Here is a 19,894-nt window from a genome sequence, read left to right as displayed (position 1 = left end):
GAACACAGAATACAGAGTAAAGAATATAGAATCCGAACACAGAACACAGAATACAGAATATGGAATACAGAATACAGGACATAGAATGTAGTATATAGAATACAGAATATAGAACACAGAACACAGAATATAGAATTCAGAATACAGAATATGTAATACAGAATATAGAATAGAGAATATAGAAGTCAGAATACAGAATATGGAATACAGAATACAGAACATAGAATGTGGAATATAGAATACAGAATACAGAATATAGAATTCAGAATACAGAAATCATAACAGAAAACAGAATTGACAATATAGAAAACAGAATTCAGAATATAGAATAAAGAACGGAGAAGGAGGCATACAGAACACAGAATGTAGAACACAGAACGTAGAACTTAGAATACAGAATGTAGAATATAGGATACAGAAAAGAGAACATAGAATATATAAAACAAAATATAGGAATATAGAATTCAGAATTTAGAATATAGAATATAGAACACCGACCACAGAATATAGAATACACAACACAGAACACGCAACATAGAATACAGAACACAGAATACAGAATATGGAATACAGAATATAGAACATAGAATGTAGTATATAGAATAGAGAATATAGAGCAAAGAATATAGAATCCGAACACAGAACATAGAATACAGAATATAGAATTCAGATTTCAGAATATACACTGTAGACTATAGAATGTAGAATACAGAACACACAACATAGAATACAGAACACAGAATACAGAATATTGAATTCACAATAAAGAATATGGAATACAGAATATAGAATTCAGAATACAGAATATGGAATACAGAATACAGAATACAGAACATAGAATGTAGAATATAGAATACAGAATACAGAACAGAGAATACAGAATATAGAATTCAGAATACAGAATGTGGAACACAATACAGAATATAGAATTCAGAATATGGAATACAGAATAGAGAATATGGAATACAGAATCCAGAACATAGAATGTAGAATATAGAACACCGAATACACAATATAGAATTCAGAATACAGAATGTGGAACACAATATAATATAGAATTCAGAATATAGAATACGGAATATAGAATTCAGCATACAGAATATGGAATACAGAATACAGAACATAGAATGTAGAATATAGAATACAGAATATAGAATATAGAATACAGAATATAGAATATAGAATTGGAACACAGAACATAGAATATAGAATTTAGAATACAGATTTCAGAATATAGATTGCAGAATATAGAATGTAGAATACAGAACACACAACACAGAATACAGAACACAGAATATAGAACATAGAATGTAGTATAGAGAATAGAGAATATAGAGCAAAGAATATAGAATCCGAACACAGAACATAGAATACAGAATATTGAATTCAGATTTCAGAATATAGACTGTAGAATATAGAATGTAGAATACAGAACACACAACATAGAATACAGAACACAGAATACAGAATATTGAATTCACAATAAAGAATATGGAATACAGAATATAGAATTCAGAATACAGAATATGGAATACAGAATACAGAACATAGAATGTGGAATATAGAATACAGAATACAGAAGAGAATTCAGAATACAAAATAAAGAATACAGAATTCAGAGTACAGAAAACAGAACTGACAATATAGAAAACAGAATTCAGAAAATAGAATAAAGAACACAGAAGGAGGAATACAGATCACAGAATGTAGAACACAGAACGTAGAACTGAGAATACAGAATGTAGAATATAGAATACAGAAAAGAGAACATAGAATATATAAAACACAATATAGAATATAGAATTCAGAATTTAGAATATAGAATATAGAACACCGAACACAGAATATAGAATACAGAACACAGAACACGCAAAATAGAATACAGAACACAGAGTTCAGAATATGGAATACAGAATACATAACATAGAATGTAGTATATAGAATACAGAATATAGAACGGCGAACACCGAACAGGGAACATAGAATGCAGAACACAGAATACAGAATATAGAATTCAGAATACAGAATGTGGAACACAGAATACAGAGTACAGAACATAGAATCCGAACACAGAACACAGAATACAGAATATGGAATACAGAACAGGACATAGAATGTAGTATATAGAATACAGAATATGGAACACAGAATACAGAGTATAGAATTCAGAATACAGAATGTGGAATACAGAATATAGAGTACAGAATAGAGAATTCAGAATACAGAAGATATAATACAGAATACACGACATAGAATGTAGAATACAGAATACAGAATATAGAACACAGAATACAGAATTCAGAATATAGAATCCGAACAGAGAACACAGAATATAGAATAGGGAATACAGAATACAGGACATAGAATGTAGTATATAGAATACTGAATATAGAACACAGAACACAGAATATAGAATTCAGAATACAGAATATGTAATACAGAATATAGAATTCAGAATACAGAATATGGAATACAGAACAGGACATAGAATGTAGTATATAGAATACAGAATATGGAACACAGAATACAGAGTATAGAATTCAGAATACAGTACATGGAATACAGAATATAGGGTACAGAATATAGAACTCAGAATACAGTATATGATACAGAATACAGAACATAGAATGTTCAATATAGATTACATAATACAGAATATAGAACTCACAATACAGTATATGGAATACAGAATATAGAACTCAGAATACAGAATATAGAACATAGAATGTAGTATATAGAATACAGAATATAGAGCACAGAATATAGAATCTGAAATCAGAACACAGAATTACACAGTATAGAATACAGATTTCAGAATATAGATTGCAGAATATAGAATGTAGAATACAGAACACACAACATAGTATACAGAACACAGAGTACAGAATATGGAATACAGAATATAGAACATAGAATGTAGTATATAGAATAGAGAATATAGAGCAAAGAATATAGAATCCGAACACAGAACATAGAATACAGAATATAGAATTCAGATTTCAGAATATAGACTGCAGAATATAGAATGTAGAATACAGAACACACAACATAGAATACAGAACACAGAATACAGAATATTGAATTCACAATAAAGAATATGGAATACAGAATATAGAATTCAGAATACAGAATATGGAATACAGAATACAGAACATAGAATGTAGAATATAGAATACAGAATACAGAACAGAGAATACAGAATATAGAATTCAGAATACAGAATATGGAATACAGAATTTAGAATACCGAATAGGGAAACCAGAATACAGAATATGGAATTCAGAATACAGAACATAGAATGTAGAATATAGAATACAGAATATAGAATAAAGAATACAGAATACAGAATATAGAATCGGAACACAGAACATAGAATAAGAATTTAGAATACAGATTTCAGAATATAGATTGCAGAATATAGAATGTAGAATACAGAACACAACATAGAATACAGAACACAAAGTACAGAATGTGGAATACAGAATACAGAACGTAGAATGTAGAATACAGAATACAGAGTATTGAACACAGAATACAGAGTAAAGAATATAGAATCCGAACACAGAACACAGAATACAGAATATGGAATACAGAATACAGGACATAGAATGTAGTATATAGAATACAGAATATAGAACACAGAACACAGAATATAGAATTCAGAATACAGAATATGTAATACAGAATATAGAATAGAGAATATAGAAGTCAGAATACAGAATATGGAATACAGAATACAGAACATAGAATGTGGAATATAGAATACAGAATACAGAATATAGAATTCAGAATACAGAAATCATAACAGAAAACAGAATTGACAATATAGAAAACAGAATTCAGAATATAGAATAAAGAACGGAGAAGGAGGCATACAGAACACAGAATGTAGAACACAGAACGTAGAACTTAGAATACAGAATGTAGAATATAGGATACAGAAAAGAGAACATAGAATATATAAAACAAAATATAGAATATAGAATTCAGAATTTAGAATATAGAATATAGAACACCGACCACAGAATATAGAATACACAACACAGAACACGCAACATAGAATACAGAACACAGAATACAGAATATGGAATACAGAATATAGAACATAGAATGTAGTATATAGAATAGAGAATATAGAGCAAAGAATATAGAATCCGAACACAGAACATAGAATACAGAATATAGAATTCAGATTTCAGAATATAGACTGTAGACTATAGAATGTAGAATACAGAACACACAACATAGAATACAGAACACAGAATACAGAATATTGAATTCACAATAAAGAATATGGAATACAGAATATAGAATTCAGAATACAGAATATGGAATACAGAATACAGAATACAGAACATAGAATGTAGAATATAGAATACAGAATACAGAACAGAGAATACAGAATATAGAATTCAGAATACAGAATGTGGAACACAATACAGAATATAGAATTCAGAATATGGAATACAGAATAGAGAATATGGAATACAGAATCCAGAACATAGAATGTAGAATATAGAACACCGAATACACAATATAGAATTCAGAATACAGAATGTGGAACACAATATAATATAGAATTCAGAATATAGAATACGGAATATAGAATTCAGCATACAGAATATGGAATACAGAATACAGAACATAGAATGTAGAATATAGAATACAGAATATAGAATATAGAATACAGAATATAGAATATAGAATTGGAACACAGAACATAGAATATAGAATTTAGAATACAGATTTCAGAATATAGATTGCAGAATATAGAATGTAGAATACAGAACACACAACACAGAATACAGAACACAGAATATAGAACATAGAATGTAGTATATAGAATAGAGAATATAGAGCAAAGAATATAGAATCCGAACACAGAACATAGAATACAGAATATTGAATTCAGATTTCAGAATATAGACTGTAGAATATAGAATGTAGAATACAGAACACACAACATAGAATACAGAACACAGAATACAGAATATTGAATTCACAATAAAGAATATGGAATACAGAATATAGAATTCAGAATACAGAATATGGAATACAGAATACAGAACATAGAATGTGGAATATAGAATACAGAATACAGAAGAGAATTCAGAATACAAAATAAAGAATACAGAATTCAGAGTACAGAAAACAGAACTGACAATATAGAAAACAGAATTCAGAATATAGAATAAAGAACACAGAAGGAGGAATACAGATCACAGAATGTAGAACACAGAACGTAGAACTGAGAATACAGAATGTAGAATATAGAATACAGAAAAGAGAACATAGAATATATAAAACACAATATAGAATATAGAATTCAGAATTTAGAATATAGAATATAGAACACCGAACACAGAATATAGAATACAGAACACAGAACACGCAAAATAGAATACAGAACACAGAGTTCAGAATATGGAATACAGAATACATAACATAGAATGTAGTATATAGAATACAGAATATAGAACGGCGAACACCGAACAGAGAACATAGAATGCAGAACACAGAATACAGAATATAGAATTCAGAATACAGAATGTGGAACACAGAATACAGAGTACAGAATATAGAATCCGAACACAGAACACAGAATACAGAATATGGAATACAGAACAGGACATAGAATGTAGTATATAGAATACAGAATATGGAACACAGAATACAGAGTATAGAATTCAGAATACAGTACATGGAATACAGAATATAGGGTACAGAATATAGAACTCAGAATACAGTATATGATACAGAATACAGAAGATAGAATGTTCAATATAGATTATATAATACAGAATATAGAACTCACAATACAGTATATGGAATACAGAATATAGAACTCAGAATACAGAATATGGAATACAGAATATAGAACATAGAATGTAGTATATAGAATACAGAATATAGAGCACAGAATATAGAATCTGAAATCAGAACACAGAATTACACAGTATAGAATACAGATTTCAGAATATAGATTGCAGAATATAGAATGTAGAATACAGAACACACAACATAGTATACAGAACACAGAATACAGAATATGGAATACAGAATATAGAACATAGAATGTAGTATATAGAATAGAGAATATAGAGCAAAGAATATAGAATCCGAACACAGAACATAGAATACAGAATATAGAATTCAGATTTCAGAATATAGACTGCAGAATATAGAATGTAGAATACAGAACACACAACATAGAATACAGAACACAGAATACAGAATATTGAATTCACAATAAAGAATATGGAATACAGAATATAGAATTCAGAATACAGAATATGGAATACAGAATACAGAACATAGAATGTGGAATATAGAATACAGAATAAAGAAGAGAATTCAGAATACAAAATAAAGAATACAGAATTCAGAGTACAGAAAACAGAATTGACAATATAGAAAACAGAATTCAGAATATAGAATAAAGAACACAGAAGGAGGAATACAGATCACAGAATGTAGAACACAGAACGTAGAACTGAGAATACAGAATGTAGAATATAGAATACAGAAAAGAGAACATAGAATATATAAAACACAATATAGAATATAGAATTCAGAATTTAGAATATAGAATATAGAACACCGAACACAGAATATAGAATACAGAACACAGAACACGCAAAATAGAATACAGAACACAGAGTTCAGAATATGGAATACAGAATACATAACATAGAATGTAGTATATAGAATACAGAATATAGAACGGCGAACACCGAACAGAGAACATAGAATGCAGAACACAGAATACAGAATATAGAATTCAGAATACAGAATGTGGAACACAGAATACAGAGTACAGAATATAGAATCCGAACACAGAACATACAATACAGAATATAGAATTCAGATTTCAGAATATAGACTGCAGAATATAGAATGTAGAATACAGAACACAGAACATAGAATACAGAACACAGAATACAGAATATTGAATTCACAATAAAGAATATGGAATACAGAATATAGAATTCAGAATACAGAATATGGAATACAGAATACAGAACATAGAATGTAGAATATAGAATACAGAATACAGAACAGAGAATACAGAATATAGAATTCAGAATGCAGAATATGGAATACAGAATTTAGAATACCGAATAGGGAAACCAGAATACAGAATATGGAATTCAGAATACAGAACATAGAATGTAGAATATAGAATACAGAATATAGAATAAAGAATACAGAATACAGAATATAGAATCGGAACACAGAACATAGAATAAGAATTTAGAATACAGATTTCAGAATATAGATTGCAGAATATAGAATGTAGAATACAGAACACAACATAGAATACAGAACACAAAGTACAGAATGTGGAATACAGAATACAGAACGTAGAATGTAGAATACAGAATACAGAGTATTGAACACAGAATACAGAGTAAAGAATATAGAATCCGAACACAGAACACAGAATACAGAATATGGAATACAGAATACAGGACATAGAATGTAGTATATAGAATATAGAACACAGAACACAGAATATAGAAGTCAGAATACAAAATATGTAATACAGAATATAGAATAGAGAATATAGAAGTCAGAATACAGAATATGGAATACAGAATACAGAACATAGAATGTGGAATATAGAATACAGAATACAGAATATAGAATTCAGAATACAGAAATCATAACAGAAAACAGAATTGACAATATAGAAAACAGAATTCAGAATATAGAATAAAGAACGGAGAAGGAGGCATACAGAACACAGAATGTAGAACACAGAACGTAGAACTTAGAATACAGAATGTAGAATATAGGATACAGAAAAGAGAACATAGAATATATAAAACACAATATAGAATATAGAATTCAGAATTTAGAATATAGAATATAGAACACCGACCACAGAATATAGAATACACAACACAGAACACGCAACATAGAATACAGAACACAGAATACAGAATATGGAATACAGAATATAGAACATAGAATGTAGTATATAGAATAGAGAATATAGAGCAAAGAATATAGAATCCGAACACAGAACATAGAATACAGAATATAGAATTCAGATTTCAGAATATAGACTGTAGACTATAGAATGTAGAATACAGAACACACAACATAGAATACAGAACACAGAATACAGAATATTGAATTCACAATAAAGAATATGGAATACAGAATATAGAATTCAGAATACAGAATATGGAATACAGAATACAGAATACAGAACATAGAATGTAGAATATAGAATACAGAATACAGAACAGAGAATACAGAATATAGAATTCAGAATACAGAATGTGGAACACAATACAGAATATAGAATTCAGAATATGGAATACAGAATAGAGAATATGGAATACAGAATCCAGAACATAGAATGTAGAATATAGAACACCGAATACACAATATAGAATTCAGAATACAGAATGTGGAACACAATATAATATAGAATTCAGAATATAGAATACGGAATATAGAATTCAGCATACAGAATATGGAATACAGAATACAGAACATAGAATGTAGAATATAGAATACAGAATATAGAATATAGAATACAGAATATAGAATATAGAATTGGAACACAGAACATAGAATATAGAATTTAGAATACAGATTTCAGAATATAGATTGCAGAATATAGAATGTAGAATACAGAACACACAACACAGAATACAGAACACAGAATATAGAACATAGAATGTAGTATATAGAATAGAGAATATAGAGCAAAGAATATAGAATCCGAACACAGAACATAGAATACAGAATATTGAATTCAGATTTCAGAATATAGACTGTAGAATATAGAATGTAGAATACAGAACACACAACATAGAATACAGAACACAGAATACAGAATATTGAATTCACAATAAAGAATATGGAATACAGAATATAGAATTCAGAATACAGAATATGGAATACAGAATACAGAACATAGAATGTGGAATATAGAATACAGAATACAGAAGAGAATTCAGAATACAAAATAAAGAATACAGAATTCAGAGTACAGAAAACAGAACTGACAATATAGAAAACAGAATTCAGAATATAGAATAAAGAACACAGAAGGAGGAATACAGATCACAGAATGTAGAACACAGAACGTAGAACTGAGAATACAGAATGTAGAATATAGAATACAGAAAAGAGAACATAGAATATATAAAACACAATATAGAATATAGAATTCAGAATTTAGAATATAGAATATAGAACACCGAACACAGAATATAGAATACAGAACACAGAACACGCAAAATAGAATACAGAACACAGAGTTCAGAATATGGAATACAGAATACATAACATAGAATGTAGTATATAGAATACAGAATATAGAACGGCGAACACCGAACAGAGAACATAGAATGCAGAACACAGAATACAGAATATAGAATTCAGAATACAGAATGTGGAACACAGAATACAGAGTACAGAATATAGAATCCGAACACAGAACACAGAATACAGAATATGGAATACAGAACAGGACATAGAATGTAGTATATAGAATACAGAATATGGAACACAGAATACAGAGTATAGAATTCAGAATACAGTACATGGAATACAGAATATAGGGTACAGAATATAGAACTCAGAATACAGTATATGATACAGAATACAGAAGATAGAATGTTCAATATAGATTATATAATACAGAATATAGAACTCACAATACAGTATATGGAATACAGAATATAGAACTCAGAATACAGAATATGGAATACAGAATATAGAACATAGAATGTAGTATATAGAATACAGAATATAGAGCACAGAATATAGAATCTGAAATCAGAACACAGAATTACACAGTATAGAATACAGATTTCAGAATATAGATTGCAGAATATAGAATGTAGAATACAGAACACACAACATAGTATACAGAACACAGAATACAGAATATGGAATACAGAATATAGAACATAGAATGTAGTATATAGAATAGAGAATATAGAGCAAAGAATATAGAATCCGAACACAGAACATAGAATACAGAATATAGAATTCAGATTTCAGAATATAGACTGCAGAATATAGAATGTAGAATACAGAACACACAACATAGAATACAGAACACAGAATACAGAATATTGAATTCACAATAAAGAATATGGAATACAGAATATAGAATTCAGAATACAGAATATGGAATACAGAATACAGAACATAGAATGTGGAATATAGAATACAGAATAAAGAAGAGAATTCAGAATACAAAATAAAGAATACAGAATTCAGAGTACAGAAAACAGAATTGACAATATAGAAAACAGAATTCAGAATATAGAATAAAGAACACAGAAGGAGGAATACAGATCACAGAATGTAGAACACAGAACGTAGAACTGAGAATACAGAATGTAGAATATAGAATACAGAAAAGAGAACATAGAATATATAAAACACAATATAGAATATAGAATTCAGAATTTAGAATATAGAATATAGAACACCGAACACAGAATATAGAATACAGAACACAGAACACGCAAAATAGAATACAGAACACAGAGTTCAGAATATGGAATACAGAATACATAACATAGAATGTAGTATATAGAATACAGAATATAGAACGGCGAACACCGAACAGAGAACATAGAATGCAGAACACAGAATACAGAATATAGAATTCAGAATACAGAATGTGGAACACAGAATACAGAGTACAGAATATAGAATCCGAACACAGAACATACAATACAGAATATAGAATTCAGATTTCAGAATATAGACTGCAGAATATAGAATGTAGAATACAGAACACAGAACATAGAATACAGAACACAGAATACAGAATATTGAATTCACAATAAAGAATATGGAATACAGAATATAGAATTCAGAATACAGAATATGGAATACAGAATACAGAACATAGAATGTAGAATATAGAATACAGAATACAGAACAGAGAATACAGAATATAGAATTCAGAATGCAGAATATGGAATACAGAATTTAGAATACCGAATAGGGAAACCAGAATACAGAATATGGAATTCAGAATACAGAACATAGAATGTAGAATATAGAATACAGAATATAGAATAAAGAATACAGAATACAGAATATAGAATCGGAACACAGAACATAGAATAAGAATTTAGAATACAGATTTCAGAATATAGATTGCAGAATATAGAATGTAGAATACAGGAACACAACATAGAATACAGAACACAAAGTACAGAATGTGGAATACAGAATACAGAACGTAGAATGTAGAATACAGAATACAGAGTATTGAACACAGAATACAGAGTAAAGAATATAGAATCCGAACACAGAACACAGAATACAGAATATGGAATACAGAATACAGGACATAGAATGTAGTATATAGAATATAGAACACAGAACACAGAATATAGAAGTCAGAATACAAAATATGTAATACAGAATATAGAATAGAGAATATAGAAGTCAGAATACAGAATATGGAATACAGAATACAGAACATAGAATGTGGAATATAGAATACAGAATACAGAATATAGAATTCAGAATACAGAAATCATAACAGAAAACAGAATTGACAATATAGAAAACAGAATTCAGAATATAGAATAAAGAACGGAGAAGGAGGCATACAGAACACAGAATGTAGAACACAGAACGTAGAACTTAGAATACAGAATGTAGAATATAGGATACAGAAAAGAGAACATAGAATATATAAAACACAATATAGAATATAGAATTCAGAATTTAGAATATAGAATATAGAACACCGACCACAGAATATAGAATACACAACACAGAACACGCAACATAGAATACAGAACACAGAATACAGAATATGGAATACAGAATATAGAACATAGAATGTAGTATATAGAATAGAGAATATAGAGCAAAGAATATAGAATCCGAACACAGAACATAGAATACAGAATATAGAATTCAGATTTCAGAATATAGACTGTAGACTATAGAATGTAGAATACAGAACACACAACATAGAATACAGAACACAGAATACAGAATATTGAATTCACAATAAAGAATATGGAATACAGAATATAGAATTCAGAATACAGAATATGGAATACAGAATACAGAATACAGAACATAGAATGTAGAATATAGAATACAGAATACAGAACAGAGAATACAGAATATAGAATTCAGAATACAGAATGTGGAACACAATACAGAATATAGAATTCAGAATATGGAATACAGAATAGAGAATATGGAATACAGAATCCAGAACATAGAATGTAGAATATAGAACACCGAATACACAATATAGAATTCAGAATACAGAATGTGGAACACAATATAATATAGAATTCAGAATATAGAATACGGAATATAGAATTCAGCATACAGAATATGGAATACAGAATACAGAACATAGAATGTAGAATATAGAATACAGAATATAGAATATAGAATACAGAATATAGAATATAGAATTGGAACACAGAACATAGAATATAGAATTTAGAATACAGATTTCAGAATATAGATTGCAGAATATAGAATGTAGAATACAGAACACACAACACAGAATACAGAACACAGAATATAGAACATAGAATGTAGTATATAGAATAGAGAATATAGAGCAAAGAATATAGAATCCGAACACAGAACATAGAATACAGAATATTGAATTCAGATTTCAGAATATAGAATGTAGAATACAGAACACACAACATAGAATACAGAACACAGAATACAGAATATTGAATTCACAATAAAGAATATGGAATACAGAATATAGAATTCAGAATACAGAATATGGAATACAGAATACAGAACATAGAATGTGGAATATAGAATACAGAATACAGAAGAGAATTCAGAATACAAAATAAAGAATACAGAATTCAGAGTACAGAAAACAGAACTGACAATATAGAAAACAGAATTCAGAAAATAGAATAAAGAACACAGAAGGAGGAATACAGATCACAGAATGTAGAACACAGAACGTAGAACTGAGAATACAGAATGTAGAATATAGAATACAGAAAAGAGAACATAGAATATATAAAACACAATATAGAATATAGAAATCAGAATTTAGAATATAGAATATAGAACACCGAACACAGAATATAGAATACAGAACAGAGAACACGCAAAATAGAATACAGAACACAGAGTTCAGAATATGGAATACAGAATACATAACATAGAATGTAGTATATAGAATACAGAATATAGAACGGCGAACACCGAACAGAGAACATAGAATGCAGAACACAGAATACAGAATATAGAATTCAGAATACAGAATGTGGAACACAGAATACAGAGTACAGAATATAGAATCCGAACACAGAAAACAGAATACAGAATATGGAATACAGAACAGGACATAGAATGTAGTATATAGAATACAGAATATGGAACACAGAATACAGAGTATAGAATTCAGAATACAGTACATGGAATACAGAATATAGGGTACAGAATATAGAACTCAGAATACAGTATATGATACAGAATACAGAACATAGAATGTTCAATATAGATTACATAATACAGAATATAGAACTCACAATACAGTATATGGAATACAGAATATAGAACTCAGAATACAGAATATGGAATACAGAATATAGAACATAGAATGTAGTATAAGAATACAGAATATAGAGCACAGAATATAGAATCTGAAATCAGAACACAGAATTACACAGTATAGAATACAGATTTCAGAATATAGATTGCAGAATATAGAATGTAGAATACAGAACATACAACATAGTATACAGAACACAGAATACAGAATATGGAATACAGAATATAGAACATAGAATGTAGTATATAGAATAGAGAATATAGAGCAAAGAATATAGAATCCGAACACAGAACATAGAATACAGAATATAGAATTCAGATTTCAGAATATAGACTGCAGAATATAGAATGTAGAATACAGAACACACAACATACAATACAGAACACAGAATACAGAATATTGAATTCACAATAAAGAATATGGAATACAGAATATAGAATTCAGAATACAGAATATGGAATACAGAATACAGAACATAGAATGTGGAATATAGAATACAGAATAAAGAAGAGAATTCAGAATACAAAATAAAGAATACAGAATTCAGAGTACAGAAAACAGATTTGACAATATAGAAAACAGAATTCAGAATATAGAATAAAGAACACTGAAGGAGGAATACAGATCACAGAATGTAGAACACAGAACGTAGAACTGAGAATACAGAATGTAGAATATAGAATACAGAAAAGAGAACATAGAATATATAAAACACAATATAGAATATAGAATTCAGAATTTAGAATATAGAATATAGAACACCGAACACAGAATATAGAATACAGAACACAGAACACGCAAAATAGAATACAGAACACAGAGTTCAGAATATGGAATACAGAATACATAACATAGAATGTAGTATATAGAATACAGAATATAGAACGGTGAACACCGAACAGAGAACATAGAATGCAGAACACAGAATACAGAATATAGAATTCAGAATACAGAATATGGAATACAGAATACAGAATACAGAACATACAATGTAGAATATAGAATACAGAATACAGAACAGAGAATACAGAATATAGAATTCAGAATACAGAATGTGGAACACAATACAGAATATAGAATTCAGAATATGGAATACAGAATAGAGAATATGGAATACAGAATCCAGAACATAGAATGTAGAATATAGAACACCGAATACAGAATATAGAATTCAGAATACAGAATGTGGAACACAATATAATATAGAATTCAGAATATAGAATACGGAATATAGAATTCAGCATACAGAATATGGAATACAGAATACAGAACATAGAATGTAGAATATAGAATACAGAATATAGAATATAGAATACAGAATATAGAATATAGAATTGGAACACAGAACATAGAATATAGAATTTAGAATACAGATTTCAGAATATAGATTGCAGAATATAGAATGTAGAATACAGAACACACAACACAGAATACAGAACACAGAATATAGAGCATAGAATGTAGTATATAGAATAGAGAATATAGAGCAAAGAATATAGAATCCGAACACAGAACATAGAATACAGAATATTGAATTCAGATTTCAGAATATAGACTGTAGAATATAGAATGTAGAATACAGAACACACAACATAGAATACAGAACACAGAATACAGAATATTGAATTCACAATAAAGAATATGGGATACAGAATATAGAATTCAGAATACAGAATATGGAATACAGAATACAGAACATAGAATGTGGAATATAGAATACAGAATACAGAAGAGAATTCAGAATACAAAATAAAGAATACAGAATTCAGAGTACAGAAAACAGAACTGACAATATAGAAAACAGAATTCAGAAAATAGAATAAAGAACACAGAAGGAGGAATACAGATCACAGAATGTAGAACACAGAACGTAGAACTGAGAATACAGAATGTAGAATATAGAATACAGAAAAGAGAACATAGAATATATAAAACACAATATAGAATATAGAATTCAGAATTTAGAATATAGAATATAGAACACCGAACACAGAATATAGAATACAGAACACAGAACACGCAAAATAGAATACAGAACACAGAGTTCAGAATATGGAATACAGAATACATAACATAGAATGTAGTATATAGAATACAGAATATAGAACGGCGAACACCGAACAGAGAACATAGAATGCAGAACACAGAATACAGAATATAGAATTCAGAATACAGAATGTGGAACACAGAATACAGAGTACAGAATATAGAATCCGAACACAGAACACAGAATACAGAATATGGAATACAGAACAGGACATAGAATGTAGTATATAGAATACAGAATATGGAACACAGAATACAGAGTATAGAATTCAGAATACAGTACATGGAATACAGAATATAGGGTACAGAATATAGAACTCAGAATACAGTATATGATACAGAATACAGAAGATAGAATGTTCAATATAGATTACATAATACAGAATATAGAACTCACAATACAGTATATGGAATACAGAATATAGAACTCAGAATACAGAATATGGAATACAGAATATAGAACATAGAATGTAGTATATAGAATACAGAATATAGAGCACAGAATATAGAATCTGAAATCAGAACACAGAATTACACAGTATAGAATACAGATTTCAGAATATAGATTGCAGAATATAGAATGTAGAATACAGAACACACAACATAGTATACAGAACACAGAATACAGAATATGGAATACAGAATATAGAACATAGAATGTAGTATATAGAATAGAGAATATAGAGCAAAGAATATAGAATCTGAACACAGAACATAGAATACAGAATATAGAATTCAGATTTCAGAATATAGACTGCAGAATATAGAATGTAGAATACAGAACACACAACATAGAATACAAAACACAGAATACAGAATATTGAATTCACAATAAAGAATATGGAATACAGAATATAGAATTCAGAATACAGAATATGGAATACAGAATACAGAACATAGAATGTGGAATATAGAATACAGAATAAAGAAGAGAATTCAGAATACAAAATAAAGAATACAGAATTCAGAGTACAGAAAACAGAATTGACAATATAGAAAACAGAATTCAGAATATAGAATAAAGAACACAGAAGGAGGAATACAGATCACAGAATGTAGAACACAGAACGTAGAACTGAGAATACAGAATGTAGAATATAGAATACAGAAAAGAGAACATAGAATATATAAAACACAATATAGAATATAGAATTCAGAATTTAGAATATAGAATATAGAACACCGAACACAGAATATAGAATACAGAACACAGAACACGCAAAATAGAATACAGAACACAGAGTTCAGAATATGGAATACAGAATACATAACATAGAATGTAGTATATAGAATACAGAATATAGAACGGCGAACACCGAACAGAGAACATAGAATGCAGAACACAGAATACAGAATATAGAATTCAGAATACAGAATGTGGAACACAGAATACAGAGTACAGAATATAGAATCCGAACACAGAACATAGAATACAGAATATAGAATTCAGATTTCAGAATATAGACTGCAGAATATAGAATGTAGAATACAGAACACAGAACATAGAATACAGAACACAGAATACAGAATATTGAATTCACAATAAAGAATATGGAATACAGAATATAGAATTCAGAATACAGAATATGGAATACAGAATACAGAACATAGAATGTAGAATATAGAATACAGAATACAGAACAGAGAATACAGAATATAGAATTCAGAATACAGAATATGGAATACAGAATTTAGAATACCGAATAGGGAAACCAGAATACAGAATATGGAATTCAGAATACAGAACATAGAATGTAGAATATAGAATACAGAATATAGAATAAAGAATACAGAATACAGAATATAGAATCGGAACACAGAACATAGAATAAGAATTTAGAATACAGATTTCAGAATATAGATTGCAGAATATAGAATGTAGAATACAGAACACAACATAGAATACAGAACACAAAGTACAGAATGTGGAATACAGAATACAGAACGTAGAATGTAGAATACAGAATACAGAGTATTGAACACAGAATACAGAGTAAAGAATATAGAATCCGAACACAGAACACAGAATACAGAATATGGAATACAGAATACAGGACATAGAATGTAGTATATGGAATACAGAATATAGAACACAGAACACAGAATATAGAATTCAGAATACAAAATATGTAATACAGAATATAGAATAGAGAATATAGAAGTCAGAATACAGAATATGGAATACAGAATACAGAATATAGAATGTGGAAGATAGAATACAGAATACAGAATATAGAATTCAGAATACAGAAATCATAACAGAAAACAGAATTGACAATATAGAAAACAGAATTCAGAATATAGAATAAAGAACGGAGAAGGAGGCATACAGAACACAGAATGTAGAACACAGAACGTAGAACTTAGAATACAGAATGTAGAATATAGGATACAGAAAAGAGAACATAGAATATATAAAACACAATATAGAATATAGAATTCAGAATTTAGAATATAGAATATAGAACACCGACCACAGAATATAGAATACACAACACAGAACACGCAACATAGAATACAGAACACAGAATACAGAATATGGAATACAGAATATAGAACATAGAATGTAGTATATAGAATAGAGAATATAGAGCAAAGAATATAGAATCCGAACACAGAACATAGAATACAGAATATAGAATTCAGATTTCAGAATATAGACTGTAGACTATAGAATGTAGAATACAGAACACACAACATAGAATACAGAACACAGAATACAGAATATTGAATTCACAATAAAGAATATGGAATACAGAATATAGAATTCAGAATACAGAATATGGAATACAGAATACAGAATACAGAACATAGAATGTAGAATATAGAATACAGAATACAGAACAGAGAATACAGAATATAGAATTCAGAATACAGAATGTGGAACACAATACAGAATATAGAATTCAGAATATGGAATACAGAATAGAGAATATGGAATACAGAATCCAGAACATAGAATGTAGAATATAGAACACCGAATACACAATATAGAATTCAGAATACAGAATGTGGAACACAATATAATATAGAATTCAGAATATAGAATACGGAATATAGAATTCAGCATACAGAATATGGAATACAGAATACAGAACATAGAATGTAGAATATAGAATACAGAATATAGAATATAGAATACAGAATATAGAATATAGAATTGGAACACAGAACATAGAATATAGAATTTAGAATACAGATTTCAGAATATAGATTGCAGAATATAGAATGTAGAATACAGAACACACAACACAGAATACAGAACACAGAATATAGAACATAGAATGTAGTATATAGAATAGAGAATATAGAGCAAAGAATATAGAATCCGAACACAGAACATAGAATACAGAATATTGAATTCAGATTTCAGAATATAGACTGTAGAATATAGAATGTAGAATACAGAACACACAACATAGAATACAGAACACAGAATACAGAATATTGAATTCACAATAAAGAATATGGAATACAGAATATAGAATTCAGAATACAGAATATGGAATACAGAATACAGAACATAGAATGTGGAATATAGAATACAGAATACAGAAGAGAATTCAGAATACAAAATAAAGAATACAGAATTCAGAGTACAGAAAACAGAACTGACAATATAGAAAACAGAATTCAGAAAATAGAATAAAGAACACAGAAGGAGGAATACAGATCACAGAATGTAGAACACAGAACGTAGAACTGAGAATACAGAATGTAGAATATAGAATACAGAAAAGAGAACATAGAATATATAAAACACAATATAGAATATAGAAATCAGAATTTAGAATATAGAATATAGAACACCGAACACAGAATATAGAATACAGAACACAGAACACGCAAAATAGAATACAGAACACAGAGTTCAGAATATGGAATACAGAATACATAACATAGAATGTAGTATATAGAATACAGAATATAGAACGGCGAACACCGAACAGAGAACATAGAATGCAGAACACAGAATACAGAATATAGAATTCAGAATACAGAATGTGGAACACAGAATACAGAGTACAGAATATAGAATCCGAACACAGAAAACAGAATACAGAATATGGAATACAGAACAGGACATAGAATGTAGTATATAGAATACAGAATATGGAACACAGAATACAGAGTATAGAATTCAGAATACAGTACATGGAATACAGAATATAGGGTACAGAATATAGAACTCAGAATACAGAATATGGAATACAGAATATAGAACATAGAATGTAGTATATAGAATAGAGAATATAGAGCAAAGAATATAGAATCCGAACACAGAACATAGAA

The sequence above is a fragment of the Camelus ferus genome, chromosome X (assembly GCF_009834535.1).
Source record: "Camelus ferus isolate YT-003-E chromosome X, BCGSAC_Cfer_1.0, whole genome shotgun sequence".
Taxonomy (NCBI): Eukaryota; Metazoa; Chordata; class Mammalia; order Artiodactyla; family Camelidae; genus Camelus; species Camelus ferus.
This window is presented reverse-complemented; position numbering follows the sequence as displayed.